Raw genomic sequence first — 17,967 nt, 5'->3', positions numbered from 1 at the left:
TACAAAAAGACACGTTACCGCGCAGGCGCAGTTAAAGTATGCGACGTGCCTACGTGTCGGCCATCTTTGCAGGGGCCACTTTACAGTACAATGTGCTGTATATTGAAAATAAATTATGACTTTCTCATTTCTTCACATTTTCATGCAGTTTACTTTGTTTACAGCGTAAATAACAATGTATTTTTTGGAAGAAAAAAAAAATCTCACAGTGAGATTTTGTTGTATGTACGTACATATAACCACAAGAGCATATTCCATTAAACTTGAGAGCGAATATATGAAATGGGAATAATCTTTCAACCTCTGAAAAATGAATTCCGTTGTCGTCGTTACTGACACCCTGACAATAGTCTGACAGTTTGCCCCTACTAGCTTAGGCTCATCATAAACATGCAGGTTAGGATTTTTTAAATTTAGTTTGGGATATGCTCGAGAGGGACAAGCAGTAGAAAATGGATGGATAGTTTACTTCCCTTGTGGAAGAAAGTAAATTAATGGAAAAATATGTAAATATATCTCAGTAAGTAAATAAAAACAGATCACATTGGTGGTAGAGGGCTTCGGCTTTTTGGTAAAGTATCCCAAAATGCATTGCCGGCGGCCATATTGAAAGGCTAGAGTCATGTAATATTTCTGGGGCCGTACTTATCAAGCTTCTTAGAATTACTCCTAAGAAGTCTGCTAAGAGTTGACTTAAGAGTAAATAAATTCTTCGCTGAAAGCTGCACTTAAAAGTTAGTTATCAAGTGTCTTACTCACACTTTCAGCGAAGTGTAGGACTGAATCTTAAGTGTCACACTCAGAGCTGATTTACAACATTACTATGTGCCGTAAACGGAATTTTAGGTGACGTCATTTCTGTGTCCATAGAAATGACCAATCACGGAAGGGAATCCCTTGTCTAAGAATAAAGAAATATCTTAGAAATATTTAAGTGGACAATGGGAGTGTATATTTTGACAATAAACTACAAAATAATACAAAACAAACAAACAATATTGGCAATGAATCAAAAATAAATATTTCCTTTTTGTTGCACCTTTCCTGCTTCCTGCTCCCAGACCGTAACAAAGAGGCAGGGGAGACACTTCTCCAGGATGTATGCTCGGGGCAACACCCTTCACTTTACCCGGCAGTGGGTCTCCACAGCGGACGACTTTAGAGTGAATGATGAGTCCGGCGATTAGTTGCAAATCTTGCTTTATTGATTGCTTGCACACAGCCAATCCAACACAAAACAAACTAGTCCCCGCCCGCACTCACGCTACCGCTCCCTCTCTTCTCTCGCCCACACACTCACTGACGTCACTCACCTCACATGCTGTAACCTAGCGTATGTGTGTGCCACACACATACGCTACTCTCATAACATGTTCTTTCCAATTCATTAATTAGGCAACTAATTTGAAACTGGTGTGGGTGGCTTTATATATACTAGCCCACTGCAGCCACATGCAGAAATCAACAAGGAATGGAAAATTATTAAATCTGTGACAAAAATAATACCTGCTCTGTCTAAACGATACCGTTTGATCAGCTGCTCGTCATCAAACAAAGATGAACGTTCGCGCACGTCTCTCGCCTCAGTGCCATCCCCTGCTGGCAACTCCTAACCACTTAAGACACCTCTGAAGGTCTCTTAAATATCGTGGAGAGTAGGAGTGATTCTTAGACTTAAGAACGTTGATAAAAAGCTTTTATTCTTAAGTTTGAGAGTAGGACTAAATTTCGCAAATGTTCAGGACTTAAGTGTAAAATGGCACTCTAAGAAGCTTGATAAGTACGGCCCCTGAACTATAGAGGGCTGCAGTTTTTTCTACATTTCCCACCAATGCATTTTCGTTGGCTATATTAAATAGCTTTCTTTATAAACATGCTTATTGTTGCTGATCATTCACCCAGTGACACTGATAATGTTGAGGATGTCCGCGATTGTCAACTGCCACAATCGAAGTGGGAAAGGTATTACTAGCTTTTATCAAATTCCCAAGCGGAATTCTGGACAGACAAAAGCGACTGAAAAGAAAAGTGAACAGCAAAGGCGAGCATGGATTGCTGCACTCCACCAAATGATGACGTGCTCTGACAAATTCCTGTTTGTTCAGATTATTTCATTTCAGGTAATTAAGAACATTTTTGTGGTGATAGTTGTTGTACATAATGGAGCCACTAGATAGCACGCTAGGATCAAGTGTGTGGGTGACTGCTTTAGTTATATATATATATATATATATATATATATATATATATATATATATATCTATATATATATATATATATATATATATATATATATATATATATAGATATATATATATATATATATATATATATATATATATATATATAGTCTGTCATTAGCTGATGTATATATATATATAGTCTGTCATTAGCTGATGTCCTACCTAACGGCATTAAAGACGTATTTGTGAATAATCAAATGATTGTCCTACATGTTTTCACGGGAAACATAACAATTTTGTAAGTCGAAATCAGTCTAAATAAAAGACAGCCTCACTTTGCAATAACTTGATGTGCTTGGTCAAATAACTTTTCACAATAGTTGTATTGGATACTGTACTCCGCATTGAGTTTAAGATTGTAATCCTGAATTTCCATGCGTTGCATGGTGGGGCACCTCAGTACATCGCTGACTTGATATGCCCCTACTCTTTAGAGCGCAGCCTCCGGTCTTCAGGCCAGGGTTTTCTAAAGATCCCAAAAACTAATATTAAAACCTGTGGAGACCCGGCATTCCAGGCTATAGCTCCCAGACTCTGGAACAACTTGCACCATTCCCTCCGTGATCTTGGCTGTTTTGAGACTTTTAAGAAACATTTGAAAACTTCTCTTTTTAGTAAAGCTTTTAGTTAATGCACCTTTTAACTGTAATTTTTAATCCACTTTGTATCCTTTTTTTGATGTAGCCCCTGTTGTTTTAATTGAATTGTCGTTATTGTTACTTACTCACTTTTCTCATCCGGACTAACATTGCATCAGCTGTGATACAAGGGAGAAATAGTGTGAGTCTTTGGATTAAAAGTCCCTCTGTTGTCATAAGGAGAAAAAACAGCCGTAATGTAAGGATCTGTACCAGTTTGACAGGTATGAGTGTAGCAGAGAACACATCATCCTTTCTTACGTTTCATACCCGGACTTTGTGAACTATCACATTTTACAACCCGACCCATTTTACACTTTGAAGGACTTTCAAAACTATTAGAGCCTTGAGAGCGAAGGCAGTCATGTTTGTGGATGGGTTGGTGACATTTGTGTTTATCTGTTTACACCGAGTGAACATCGTGTTGTCAAGGCATCACGTCGTCAGCATTATCAGTATCACAAGATGAAGGATCAGCAACAATGAGCGTGTTTACAAACGAAGCCTGCTAATATAGCCAGCGGCAATGCATTGTAGGAAATGTAGAAAAATCAGCTTGTACCTAAAAATTTTAAAACCCGTATTGTGAAACATGTCAGATTCATCACTCATTGAAATAAATTAAAATAAAAGTATTCCCCCAACAGCACAATTGTAACATGTATTATGCTTTTTAAATGAAAAAAAAAAAAAAAAAAGATAATGTAGCGTCCAGACAGTCACCCAGAGTCTGATGCTCTTTTAAACTTTTGTATGCCAACCTTAAGCCAACAATGGACAACATTTCAGAACAAATCTTCCCTTTTGCATACACATCTCTTTCTCTTCTAATTGCACAGACACATTAACACTTCCTCATTCTTCCCCACAATAACCTTTAGAGCCCGGTGTGTTTACCAACATAGGAACTCTGGACATCATTATTAACATAAACATTAACAAGGTTGTTACACTATCTAGTCGCTTGTTCCTCCCATTGTGTTTGGCGCTGCTCAGCTACACGTGCGCACATGGGCCTAATGTCACCGTCCTCCGCTTGTCAAAAGGTTACTTCAAGTAAACACCAGTGTTTTTGTTGCAACGCAGCACCATACTGGGGCCGCAAGCCAAAGGGTGCCCATGGGCTTTTTTAAAGTTTGAAGATTTTTTTTTATTTTATATAAATATGTAAGTTATGAAATAAATAAATACCGTATATATATATATATATATATATATATATATATATATATATATATATATATATATATATATATATATATATATATATATATATATATATATATATATATATATATATATATATAGCCGTGAAGGTTCTCAATAATAAGGGTGTTTGAATCAAATTAAGAATGTCTGACTGCCTACATCTCCTATCAAAAGGCAACATAGTTCTTTACGACTGGATGGCATAAACCCAGCATGAAACACGTCACTCAACACAGACGTCATAACATCATCAAAGTTCACACTTAGCCACCAACATTTTGCAACAAGGTTTAGGTGATAGAAAAAAGGTAAAATATAATAAATCTATCGATGGCAGTAGAAAGTTACGTACAAGTTTCACTTTTTCATCTCATTGCACATAACTATGGTGCATTCAAAGACCCCTGAATGAAGTTAGAAACATAGTCGTCACTAGTTTTTTTTTTTAAAGACAAGAAGAAACTTAAGACGCTGTATTATCAGTTACAATATGATTGTTGCGAGCACACTCCTGGTGGTTGCTGAGTTAGTTCCAATTTGAATGACCCCTGATTCCTAATCAAATACGCTGGGATCCAGAGTACAGTTGAGGTGATTTTAATAAAGTTGTTGGCGAAGTAAACAGATTTGGTTAATGTTATGATTTAATAATTTAATAATACCTCTTAACATTTGACAACAAAACAATTACACAAAGCGACTCGATAAAGAATCTCGGTATTATCTTTGACACAACTCTCTCATTTGAGTCACACATTAAGAGTGTTACTAAAACAGCCTTCTTTCATCTCCGTAATATCGCTAAAATGCGTCCCATTTTGTCCACCACCGACGCTGAGATCATTATTCATGCGTTCGTTACGTCTTGTCTCGACTACTGTAACATATTATTTTCGGGTCTCCCCATGTCTAGCATTAAAAGATTACAGTTGGTACAAAATGCGGCTGCTAAACTTTTGACAAGAACAAGAAAGTTTGATCATATTACGCCTATACTGGCTCACCTGCACTGGTTTCCTGTGCACTTAAGATGCAACTTTAAGGTTTTACTACTTAACCTCTTAAGGCCCAAGCTGTTTTTTTTACATGCTTTTTTTATTTCTCTTTGCTATTTGGGCTTATTGGACCCAAATGTCCAGTATTATTATGTATTTTACAATGTACTGCTTTTATATTACCTGTATTTTATATTATTACTTTGAACTGCTTTATATTTTAATTTTTTATCCTGTAAAGCGTCTTTGAGTACTCTGAAAAGCGCTATACCAAATAAAATGTATTATTATTATTATCATTATTATTACTTTGCTGCTGCCAAAAATTGATTCCTAGTAATATTTATAAAGTCCAGACTAGATCTGACCAATCTAAGTCTATGAGCATGAACTGATGAAGCCTACTCGGATGAGAGGCGAAACGTCTTCCAAGACATCCATCCATTAATTTTCTACCGTTTGTCACTCTCGCCAAAAATCGAGGTGGAACATTTTCTCTCATTTTATTGTCCTTTGTTCAAAATATATCAGTGAACTTGTTTAATATGTTGTATTATCCTTCAGCTCAACCCACTGATGTATGAATACATTTTGGGGGTCATCAATCGAGGACACTACTGGATTATTGTGGTAATACCTTTTTGATCTGTCTACAGAATACTATTAAACTCACTGTAGGATTCCCTAAAAAATTCTCATTAATTATACCAAATATGTACAATGATTTAGGGGGTTATCAACAAAGCATTTTGCATATCTTAGCACTAGCAAAATTGCACAGTCATTTTCTGGAAGGGCACTTACATAATGTAGTTATCCATCCATCCATCCATCCATTTTCTCCCGCTTGTCCCTCTTGGGGTCACGGGGGTGCTGGAGCCTATCTCAGCTGCACTCGGGCAGAAGGCAGGTACAAGTTGCCAACTCATCACAGGGCCAACACAGACAACATTCACACTTTCACACACTAGAGCCAATTTAGTGTTGCCAATCAACCTATCCCCAGGTGCTTGTCTTTGAAGGTGGGAGGAAGCCGGAGTATCCGGACGGAACCCACGCAGTCACAGGGAGAACATGCAAACTCCATCCATCCATCCGTCCATCTTCTTCCGCTTATCCGAGGTCGGGTCGCGGGGGCAGCAGCCTAAGCAGGGAAGCCCAGACTTCCCTCTCCCCAGCCACTTCGTCCAACTCTTCCTGGGGGATCCAGAGGCGTTCCCAGGCCAGCCAGGAGACATAGTCTTCCCAACGTGTCCTGGGTCTTCCCCGTGGCCTCCTACCGGTCGGACGTGCCCGAAACACCTCCCTAGGGAGGCGTTCGGGTGGCATCCTGACCAGATGCTGAACCACCTCATCTGGCTCCTCTCGATGTGGAGGAGCACCGGCTTTACTTTGAGCTCCTCCCGGATGACAGAGCTTCTCACCCTACCTCTAAGGGAGAGCCCCGCCACCCGGCAGATGAAGCTCATTATGGCCGCGTGTACTCGTGATCTTGTCCTTTTGGTCATAACCCAAAGCTCATGACCATAGGTGAGGATGGGAATGTAGATCGACCGGTAAATTGAGAGCTTTGCCATCCGGCTCAGCTCCTACTTCACCACAACGGATAGATACAGCGTCCGCATTACTGAAGACGCCGCACCGATCCGCCTGTCGATCGCACGATCTTCTCTTCCCTCACTCGTGAACAAGACTCCGAGGTACTTGAACTCCTCCACTTGGGGCAAGATCTCCTCCCCAACCCGGAGATGGTACTCCACCCTTTTCCGGGCGAAAACCATGGACTCGGACTTGGAGGTGCTGATTCTCATCCCAGTCGCTTCACACTTGGCTGCGAACCGATCCAGTGAGAGCTGAAGATCTTGGCCAGATGAAGCCATCAGGACCACATCATCTGCAAAAAGCAGAGACCTAATCCTGCAGCCACCAAACCAGATACCCTCAACGCCCTGACTGTGCCTAGAAATTCTGTCCATAAAAGTTATGAACAGAATCGGTGATAAAGCTGTATTGTTGTTCCAGCCGACTTTGTTAAATATTGCTAGATGGAGTTGACGAGACAGACACCTGGGGGCTATAATGTTCTATGATTTATTATATATATAATGAATATATATATATAATAATAAACAATACTAACTAAATCTGTAGAATGGTGTGTGTGACAAAACCAAAGAGTGTGTGTGTGGCTGTGTATGGTTAGCTGAAGTGTGTGTTACCAAGTGCTGAGTCAAGCGAGAGGAGGGACAAAGCAGGAGGGGCAGTCCGTGGAGCAGGCAAATGATCCAGGGCGAGAGAGAGAGGCGTCAGAGTCCATGTCCATGCGAGGGGGTCGAGATCCAGGAAGGCAGTCGAGATCCAGGGGGAGGAAGTCCAAGGGAGCAAAACACACAGCTCGAAACCAAGGCGACGGAAGGAAAACACTGCGGGCACAAGGGAGAAGAGAGGGGACAGATCAAGTACGGGGAAGAAACACGGAGAGAGCAAAAGAGAGCATAAAGCTTGTGTCGGCTTACGCTACACCATAGAGAACTAAGTTCCCGCCAGGATCCTTGGGTCCACTGGTCCTTTATACCGCTTGCCCTCATCAGTCCCAGGTGTGCAGATTGCTGATCGCCCTGGCCAGCGCGAGCAGGGGTGTGTCTCGGCGCGCTGCCAGCGCAGGTGCCGGGGAAAAGCGAGTTTGAGCCTGCGCCGTGACAGCCTTACATGAAAAAAATAAACAATACGAGTTACACCCAAGACATAGCATTTAAAGACATAAATTGTTTTCAGAATGTTATATAGTTAAAACATCATCAACCCTACCTCAATTAAATTGAGCTCCATGGGATCCTGGATTAACCTGTAGGTGAGCACATAGCGATATACTTGGAGCAGTTCTGGAATCATCAGCATCAGTGCGTCCATATTGATGACAAATCCGATCACGGACAATTATCTGCACAATAAAAAAAGTTGTATTAGTTTGGTCATCGCAAAACAAGAACCTCCAAAAACGCACCATATAATGTTGTTTGGTCAAAGCAGTTCATTGAATTTCTATCACATCCATCAGTAATGTGAAATCAACAATTGTTGAGTACCTATCGCAGGAATGCAAACTCACAGAGAATGAAAATTGTAAACAACTACCCAGGGCGAATAAATATATTGTTTGCATCCATGTTTTTAGCTTATATCAGGGGTCCTCAAGTACAAATCTTGAAGGTCCACAAATGTTATTTTGAAACAGGCTGGGTCCGTTTATTATCGGCCAAGCTTATATAGAAGCAGGAGGTAGGTAGTAGTTTAACATTTTCTTAAAATTAACAAAAATAAAATTAATATCCAATAAAATACATGAAAGATTTTCTTTGAAACAAAAATAAATAAGAACTTAAATACAACTTTCAGTTTTAACAAAAAATAAATACTTTTAAACACAACCCTCCTATCCCTGGTAAACAAATGACCTCAACAGATCTCATTCATGTGCAAATATAACTATGGTACAGTACATCCCCATTGTGTAAAACACAGCTGCTCAATGGGAGAATTGGGCTCTTGGGGTTGAAACCAAGACTTTGAACTTTGGCACAAAAGGTGTGATGGCCAGTAGGTAGGATGAAAACATATTGCTCTGTCCATTCTTCCTTGAAACGTCGGTTTTCCCTGTCCACCTTTCTTTGACCAGCCTGAGCCAACTTGGAGCATGCCATTGTGATTTGATTCACATTCAGTGACTGACGAGTGAACCGTTAGCGCAGTAGTGATATGAGACAACTGTTGCCTGCAGCGAAAGGTTCCATGCATGTGGCATGAGCGCTGTATGACCCAGGTGGTAACAGCCTATCAGCGCGTCGTTGTGATAGATATGACAACCCATATCTGATTGGCTGATTCTGCAGCCAATCAGAGTGGCGTTCTCTCGCTCTCACTCCGTCTCTCTAGAAAGAGAGAGAGAGAGACGGAGTGAGTGAGACACGGAGAAGTGTAAACAAAACGCTGAGATATTTGACTAAAAACAGCAAAGAACGTTGACTTGCGCTAGCGATAACTCAAAGATAAATACAATTATTATATTTTTTAATAATAATTATAATTATAAAACATTTTTATTTTTTATTTTTTTACTATAATTCGTGCTGGGTCCGGACGGACACGTCGATGGGTCCGGACATGGACCGTGGTCCGCCTGTTGAGGATCACTGGCTTATACAGTGTACTTTTAGGAGAATGGAACAATGTAATTGCAGAAATTTGAGAACTCATGGGTGAACATACACTGAATAGATCAATCCAACAAGAACAAAACTTTATGTTGACAATCATTTACAGGAGATATTCATTCCAAAATACTTACCATCCTTAACATTGATGTTGTGTAATACATAACATGTAGAAGCATCTAGGACCGGCAATACAGTGCAAGCAAGACAAACAAAATAGAAGTGTCACGGCGCGGCTTCGAACCCAAAATCCTCCCGCAGCAAGATCCCCACTCTGTCTGGCAGCATGCCAGGACACGCCCCCGCATGCGCCAAGCGCCTCACGCCTACGCTTCGCCACAGCTGCAGACTGTCAGCTATCAGCGCACCTGGCAGCAATCAGGAGGACATCATAAAGACCAGTCACTCCTTGGAACCCACGCCGGAACGTCGTTAACTCTCAGTAGTAAGCTTTACATCTCTGGCTTCCCGCTTGTTGTCCTCACCCTTGTTCTCTGTGTCCTTTTGTCTTTTTGACTCATGTCCCTTGTCTCCCTCGCATTACCCGCCTTGTTCTGTGTGCCCGAGCTCTGTACCTCGACCTCCATCCGGATTTTGGACTGCCTCCCTCGATCTGCGACCTTTGCCTGGACTCGGACCTTGTCTCTTCTCTCCTGCCCTCTCCTGTCCCCGGACTTCCTTTGTGCCTCGCCCTCTTGGACTGACGAAGAATTCATCCACCACGCGCGTACAACATCCTCTTGTATTATTTACATGGTTAATTTCACACTTAGTCCTGCAACCAACACATAGAGTAACATACACCTCCCACACAATCATCAAAGGTTACAATAAACCTGGTAACATGAGTTTCTTCGTGGTGTCATCTCCTTCCACTCCTAACGTACATAACAAGAAGAGTAAAAACATTGAAATGACCATCAGTTCAGCAAACATGTTGTAATGACACTTGTGTCATGTGGCACTTAATCAGAAATAAGAAATACTTTATTAATACCCGAGGGGAAATTAAGATTTTCAGCACAATCCCATTCAAGAGCAGACAGACATTACAAGGAGACAGAACAGAATCGCTGTTGGGTCTACCAACTTCTGGCGCCCCTTATAAAAAAGATGAAAAACAGGTAAACGCTGGGGGGGGATTCAGTCTAAGCCTGGGCCCCTGGAGAGGGGGTCCAGACTGAGGCCAAGGGAAAAAAAAAGATTTGACCTTTCAGATGTTGTTGTGGGAGGCATTTGATGCAGAAATTGAAGAGTTAAAACATTTTTTTAATGTATGTTTTTAGAGAAATTTTTAATATTGCAACATTGGGCTTTGATGGGAGCAGAATTTCTGTATTTGTACTCACGTTGTCTGAACAACTAAGGGTTCATTTGCAGGGTTGATTGCTTACTTATCCCCATAACAGTATATACCATTATTAATAATCACACAGTTATATTTTTATGAAGTCATCTATTACAAATATAAAAAAAATGAAACAAGATAAAACTCTTAAAAAACACTTTTTCCCTCTCTTTTTTTCTTTTCATGACATTGGTCATGAAGACTTTCATTGGTGGTGAAAGTCCTAAAAACAGTCCCTGTCGTCTGTAAAACAAAAGCGAACATCACACTTTCTGCATTGTGTGTTGGTGTATCCTGTATTGCAGTGTCTGCAGCATCATCATCTCATCCACAGAGTTGTGCTCTTCTGGTACCACCTGCAGGCATTTCTCTCTGAATGAATCAAGCCAGAGTCTGAGTTTCCATAGTTTGTCTTTCTTTTCCGTCTCAGGTACTGTCATGTTGTTTACAAAATGTAATGACGTCAACAGGGATTGGAATCTGTTGCGTGGCATCACATCAGCAACAGGTGGTGGACCAACTGCTGAGGGTAGACAATAGTGTCTGCCTGATAAGTCGCTTTGGACAAAAGTGTCCAAATTCCATCAATGTAAATGTAAATGGAATAATGGCTCTAATTATCATACTAAAAGGAAAACAAGCATACCCCCATTACATCCTTGGACAAAGTCATGGAATTTTAGGTCAGGCTGATCAATTAACTACATTTTTTAGAGATAAAACTTTTAAATCAGTCACCAGAACACAACACAAGGGTAGAATGTATACTATCCATGTATAGAGAAAATACTTCAGGCAGTGATGTAGTGGAGGGAATACAACCTGTTTGAGCCCACTGTAATGTAGTAGAATTTCTGACCTTTTGACCTATATTTCTTGTCTTTTAAGAATGTCCGCTCATTTTCAATACTCTTGTATTTTGTGCCATTGAATGGACCAGTTGTGGGACAAAAGTGAATATTAAGTCGTGCCAACCTGTCCACAGAATGTGTTGACTGTCTAAAGGATTCGAGTTGTTATGGAACAGATAGGAAAAGCAAACAAGACATTTGACGCACTCGATAAGGAACGATGACGCACAACAGACATATAAAAAATGGCAGAAGACCGGAACTCGGGGGTGATTTTGGCTTGTGTGTGTCTTGTTTGCTCCGGAGTAACTTGTGGTTTGTCTGCACGGCCAACTCAATTCAACCTGCACTTTTGATAATGGGTAAATAAATTTGTTGTACTAAACTACTTTTTAAGCTTCGGACAATCCACTACACAAATTGGCGTCACGAACAGGATGGTTTAGAAGCTACAGGTCGACAGCCGCTCTCACTCTCTCAGTCAGGCAGACAGTGTGCTGCACGCGCGCATAACAAGGTAAGCGTTTTGCTTAAAGTGTAAACATTTTCTGCCTGGAGAGAGCCGGATCGATAAGACTAATTGCTGAATCTATTTTTGATAAAAGATAGGTTTAGTCAGGTTCTCCAAAAACAACCTGGACTGGGGTAAATTATGGTTGGATTGAGTTGTTTTATATGTGATCATTTGTCTGTGTGTTTGTTGAAAACTTGTGATTTCTTGTTTTTAACATAAGGGGATTGTTGATAGAATTTTGGTGGTTTGGAGTGTAGAAGCATAGACTATGTGAGACGAAAAATTTCTCTTAACCTCTTCATCCTCTGTCGTTGCTGGCAGAGGATGCTTCTTTCTGCAAGTACATTAGGTTAGCCGGAGTTGGACACAGCGAAATTTAAGGCAAGTTTGGCTAAACTGGTGTGACATTTGGCCCACACAAATTTATGACGTCTATGAAGGTCCTACGTATCTGTCTATGTGGAAGCTGCAGCCGGGTAAAAAGCCTGATATAAGGTGATCGTTCAGTGACTCCGGTAAAGGAGATCAACTGAGCCAAGTTGTCACAAATTTGGAAATTTGCTGCAGTATAGATGGATAGAGTAAGGGCTCCATATGATAGAGCCTTGGTGAAACTATATGGACTGACCAGACACGATGTACTGTAGGATTGGGGGGTGATTCCTGGTGATTCTACAGCGCCTTAGGCTGTTATCCGTGTTGGTCAGGAAGGAAAAGCAGGGTATGCTCCGCTAAACGCCGTTATATGAGTAAGAATGACCTGCGTGTGTGTGTTAATGAGACGGCCGATTCCACAAAAGCACGCGTGCATTAGTTGTTTATATTGGTCCGGACCAGGGGGGAGTGGTTTGTGGGATAAAAATGTTTTTTTTTTTTAATTTATTTATATATATATATCTGCATATTGTAATAACATTTGTGTAGCACCTGGTTTCTTATCTGTTTTAATTCCCCTCTGAAAAAAAATCAACCTCTCCCCTCACGCTTTTTTCGCACCCCCGCTATCTGTAAAAGTCTGGAAATTGTCTAAAATGTGTGTGCGTGTGAGAAAGTAGACAAAGTTTATGTACAGAAAACATATGAGTGAATGATTTATCCATTTAAGTATCTTATTCCGCTCTCGGAGGTTGGATCGCGGGGGCAGCAGCCTAAGCAGGGAAGTCCAGAATACCCTCCTTAAACTTGACTATTTGTCCATCTAAGAGTGAATGATGAATGTTGTTCTTATTATTAAGGTTCTGATATGATACAGCTGTGCTTCTGGATGAGAAAAATAGTTGTCTATTGCATTTACTTTTAACTGTGCTGGTAAATTCTGTGTGACGCATATAAAGAAAAAAAAAAAAAAAAAAAAAAAACCTCAACAAAACGTAAAACCATACAGACGGACTTGGGTGGTAGCCACGGTTGTGCTAGGTCAAGCGAGGGTGGAAAGGATGTGCAGCCGGGGGACTGCCAGCTTCTCTGAACAAGACAAGCGCCAAAGTTGTAGCCAGAACATGCTCACAAAAAATACAGGTGTGACAGCAGGACGAACAGCAGGATACAAACAGACCCCTGCTGGACATAAGTGTCAACGGACAATGTTCAACACAATCTTTGAAGCATTCCTTTGTGGTCAACCTGCACACACCTTGTAATGACCTGCTTACAAACTGTGCCCTGACAATTCAATACCGCACAGAAGGAACTTCCTGATGTTGCCTGACAGCACGACATCAGCGGACAACTAATAGGGACGCCTCCCAGGAACGAATGGAAGACGGGGACTGCTCCAACTGTCCTAGCACTTGCTGACTGAGGTGCGTCCGTGTGTCCTGCCACCCAAACCGCCAAAGTGTATGATCACCAATTAGACGACTCTTATATATGGTGGGACTCAAGGTATGGCCGCTCATGTGAACTATCCTTACAACAATTAGAATGGTATAAGATGGACAACTAATGAACCACATTGTTCCCTCTGTCCTGCCTACGAAACCAAAAATTTAGGTCAAATGATAAAACAGGGCGTAGTTGCCGCTGATTGAACCGATACGCTAATACCACATTTTCAATTATTTCGGTTGTCTGTTAAAAACATAGCTATTGGTTGCAATTTGGACATTCCTGCTGTAGGCTACAAGGAGCTAGCAGCTACACAACAGCTGAGCTAAAACAAAATTTAAGCATATCAAATAATTGTAGTTGTTTATTACATACACAAAGTCGCAGAGAGACAGAAGTCTGTAGAAAGTATTCAGTAACAAACGTGTCCGCATTATTAAACTTTCTACCACAGGAAACATACTGAACAAATCCAGCAGTTACTGTCAGACTCTAATCTGGGATACCTTGTCTATCAGAGACATGGTTAAAACCCACAACAACTTTCGTTCTAATTGATGTCCCGGGGGACAAGATTACAGAAAAGACAGATCGAGTGACAAAGGGGGGAGGAATTATGATTTATGAAAGGGAAAACATTAAAAGTAGATCAATTTGAGTATGTTGAAATCAAAATTACATTTTCCTCAGAAATGTATTTCAAGGTAATTGTAGTATACCGACCGACCACAGCTAAAGACATTTTTCTTGATTCATTTTCAGACATCCTCAAACAGCATAGTATGAAAGAAGTAACGTCATGGGGGACGTTAATCTGGACTGGTTAAATAAAACACGTAGAAAGAAACTTAAGGATATTATAAACGGCTTCTACATGATACAAATGATAAGCAGCCCTACTAGAATTACAATTGGATGACAAAAATCAAAGAGAACATCTGTAAATACACGAATACAAAACCAGAAAGAAGAGTGCTAAAATAAAAATACCTTGGATTAATAAAACAATTTGGATTCTAATAAAGACATGAGGACTCAGCTCTCATAAGAGAAATTATAACAGGTCTAAATACAGATCGTATGATTTTAAAAGTTTGGAGGAACAAAGTTACAATGTTTATGCGGAAGTCTAAGGCTGACGTTCATTTAGAATTAATCAAAGCTGCAAAAGGGAACAATAGAGAGTTATGGAAAACCAGATACAAACTTACGGAAAGAGAGCAAACAAGAAACAACACTATAACATTACATATCAATGGCGCTACTATCGCAGACAGTCTGGACATAAGTAATAATTTTAATGAACATTTCATCAGTCTGTACAAACCCTGAATAAAAATCCCTCAAAATCAGTGCAAATAATTGTCATTTATTCAGGATGGACTAATTTTAGAATTAACAAATGAAACAAAGTTAAACAAAATCTTCACTGCATTATCAGACTCACGATCTAGAGATATATATATATGGGTTGGACACTATCTTCCTAAAAACATATAAGGATTGTATTATTGCTCGTATAACAACGATTGATAAATAAATTAAACGGAAAACACTTTCCCTACCACGTCGAGAAACTGCTACTATGATTAAATCCATAAAGCAGGAAATAAAGAAAACCAGAACATGTACAGACCAATTAGCCTTCTCCACGTTATAACAAAAGGAATAGAAAATTTGAAATTAAAAAGTGGCTTTGGAGCAATCAAGGCTGCTCAGACGGTCACTAAGAGGGGCATTATGTTGACACATCAATTTAATGAGTATTATATTTATCTATGAGAGCATTTTTGTTGTAAATTGTGAGGTATGGCTGTTAAAAGCTTGGTTGTTGTTATGAATGATGACAGATGTGAACAAGAGCATGTATTGTCTTTGTGTGATGATGTAAATAAGGTGTGGTTGTATTGTATATTAAGTATGTGTCCATGAAGGGGCATTTGGTGACTTTTCTTATAATTGATTACATGCTACAGTATGATTATTTTTGATTAATTATTGATTATTATGAATGTATATATTTATTATGATTAATTAGTGTCATAATGTTATTGCTTGATTTTTGGATCCCTTTAATTTAGGTAGCCAGGGACTGCAGATCGAAAGTAGCTATTTAGATATAATCTGGTACAGAACATATCTGTTTCTGAACTTAATGTTTCTGTGCATTGTCCCATCATAGATAGACTAAATTAAATACAACTATTTAGTGAATTATTGAGGCCACAATAATTCACTAGGTGTTGTAAAATATCAAAGTTTGCAAAAGCGAACAATGACCTCAAACATGACCTGTCCTCCGCCTCTGTTCTTGCTGCGCTTGACTATCAGCTGTCTTTTCTTTTTCTTGGATGTTTCTGAAACTACTAATACTACTACTACTATTACTATTACTATTACTACGACTAACACTGTCCCTGTGAGAGGGACAGAGGGGGGAGGTGAGTTTGGATTGGGTCAAGTTTGAGCGTGTTGAGGTTTTATTTAATCGATATGATCAAGGATAAAGGAACGTAATGATTTAGATTGACAATTGCAGTGGTTGGCGAAAGCAACCCCAACCTCAAAGGAGGGTGCCAATTCAGTAATTAAATGTTTTGTGAATGATCTAATATCCCGACATGGTTTCCCCAAAAAGATTAGGTCAAACAACGGCACCTATTTTGAGAAAACAGGTTAATCTTCTTCAGTCACAAGATCAGCACTTCTCAGGACCAGCAGCTTCCTAGGAAGGTGGAAAGACCATGAGACCAAAATGGTAAGTTTGCAAAATGTAGAATTTGTGTGCCAGTTCCTCTGTGCAGATTTGAGGATGAAAGCAGCCACTCCAGATTCCCTTGCACTCGCTAAGAGGGGCACGGTCAAAGCCGATCCAGGACCAACACCCGATACCTGACTGGAAGGAACCGAGAGGAGAGACAACACTTTGCCAGCGATGACGAGAACGACTAAGGTTGCCAGCCAATATGTGTCCGTCGGGATTCGAGCAGCTGTGGAAGGAGGCCCTGAAGCAAGCCGAGGGCCTGGACCAAAGCCCCACGCCCCATACTCTGCCCCAGCCTTCCCCAAAGCCCCCACAGCTCCAACTTTTTCTCAGCTTTTCCTTAATTTCGGCCAGCACGGACATGCCACTGAACAGTCTGCCCAATGGACTGAACCACACCCCAAAGAGAGACAGACTGTTTGAGTGGATCTCTTTCTTCAGCCAAAAGCCCAACGAGGTGTCGGCAGGCCACCAGCCTGAGGCACCACCGAGCCATCTATATGAGCACTAATCGAACATGGACTCATACGAAATTCAGTTGTGTGTTCAAAATTAATTGGTAATTAACAATATTGGTAACTACATCCATTGCAAATGCCGGGAAAACTATTTTTGCAAATGTCTTACAGTCATAAGTCTATATACATTCATCTATTTATGTTCAATGATGTTCATGATCAAAGTATTTGTTATTCCCTTACTAAATCAAAGGGTAGGCCACTAATTGTGTTCTGTGAGATGGTTTTACTGCAGGCTGGTAACAGCGATCGCTCTGAAGGAGGGTCATAGACGGAATTTTTGCCTCGTATAAAAACATTGAGGTTTTCGCCTCTATCTGCGGTAGAGATTTAAGTTAGTGGTCTATATCAGAAATTGTTTTGGTCCAGGGTCTTAAGACCCTGGAAGGCGGGTATGTAGTAGAATTTCTGACCTTTTGACCTATATTTCTTGTCTTTTAAGAATGTCCGCTCATTTTCAATACTCTTGTATTTTGTGCCATTGAATGGACCAGTTGTGGGACAAAAGTGAATATTAAGTCGTGCCAACCTGTCTACAGAATGTGTTGACTGTCTAAAGGATTCGAGTTGTTATGGAACGCACTCGATAAGGAACGATGACGCACAACAGACATATAAAAAATGGCAGAAGACCGGAACTCGGGGGTGATTTTGGCTTGTGTGTGTCTTGTTTGCTCCGGAGTAACTTGTGGTTTGTCTGCACGGCCAACTCAATTCAACATGCACTTCTGATAATGGGTAAATACATTTGTTGTACTAAACTACTTTTGTTGCCTGCTTAAGCTTCGGACAATCCACTACAGTAACAAGCCAGCTATTTTGACTACCACATTCACCCAGTGTTGTATA

The 17,967-nt window shown here is 40.4% G+C and overlaps 1 long non-coding RNA gene across 1 annotated transcript; it reads right to left on the bottom strand.

Moving 5' to 3' along the window:
* Positions 1-7,203: 7,203 nt before the first annotated feature.
* Positions 7,204-8,789, bottom strand: LOC133663377 (uncharacterized). Its single transcript, XR_009828297.1, has 3 exons — positions 7,894-8,789; positions 7,602-7,789; positions 7,204-7,508 (listed from the first exon to the last, which is right to left on the bottom strand). It is a non-coding gene; the product is annotated as an uncharacterized LOC133663377 (long non-coding RNA).
* Positions 8,790-17,967: the final 9,178 nt, after the last annotated feature.

The sequence above is a fragment of the Entelurus aequoreus genome, linkage group LG13 (assembly GCF_033978785.1).
Source record: "Entelurus aequoreus isolate RoL-2023_Sb linkage group LG13, RoL_Eaeq_v1.1, whole genome shotgun sequence".
Taxonomy (NCBI): domain Eukaryota; kingdom Metazoa; phylum Chordata; class Actinopteri; order Syngnathiformes; family Syngnathidae; genus Entelurus; species Entelurus aequoreus.
Note: the sequence above shows the minus strand (reverse complement) of the source record. Positions and strands in the feature narration are given on the sequence as shown.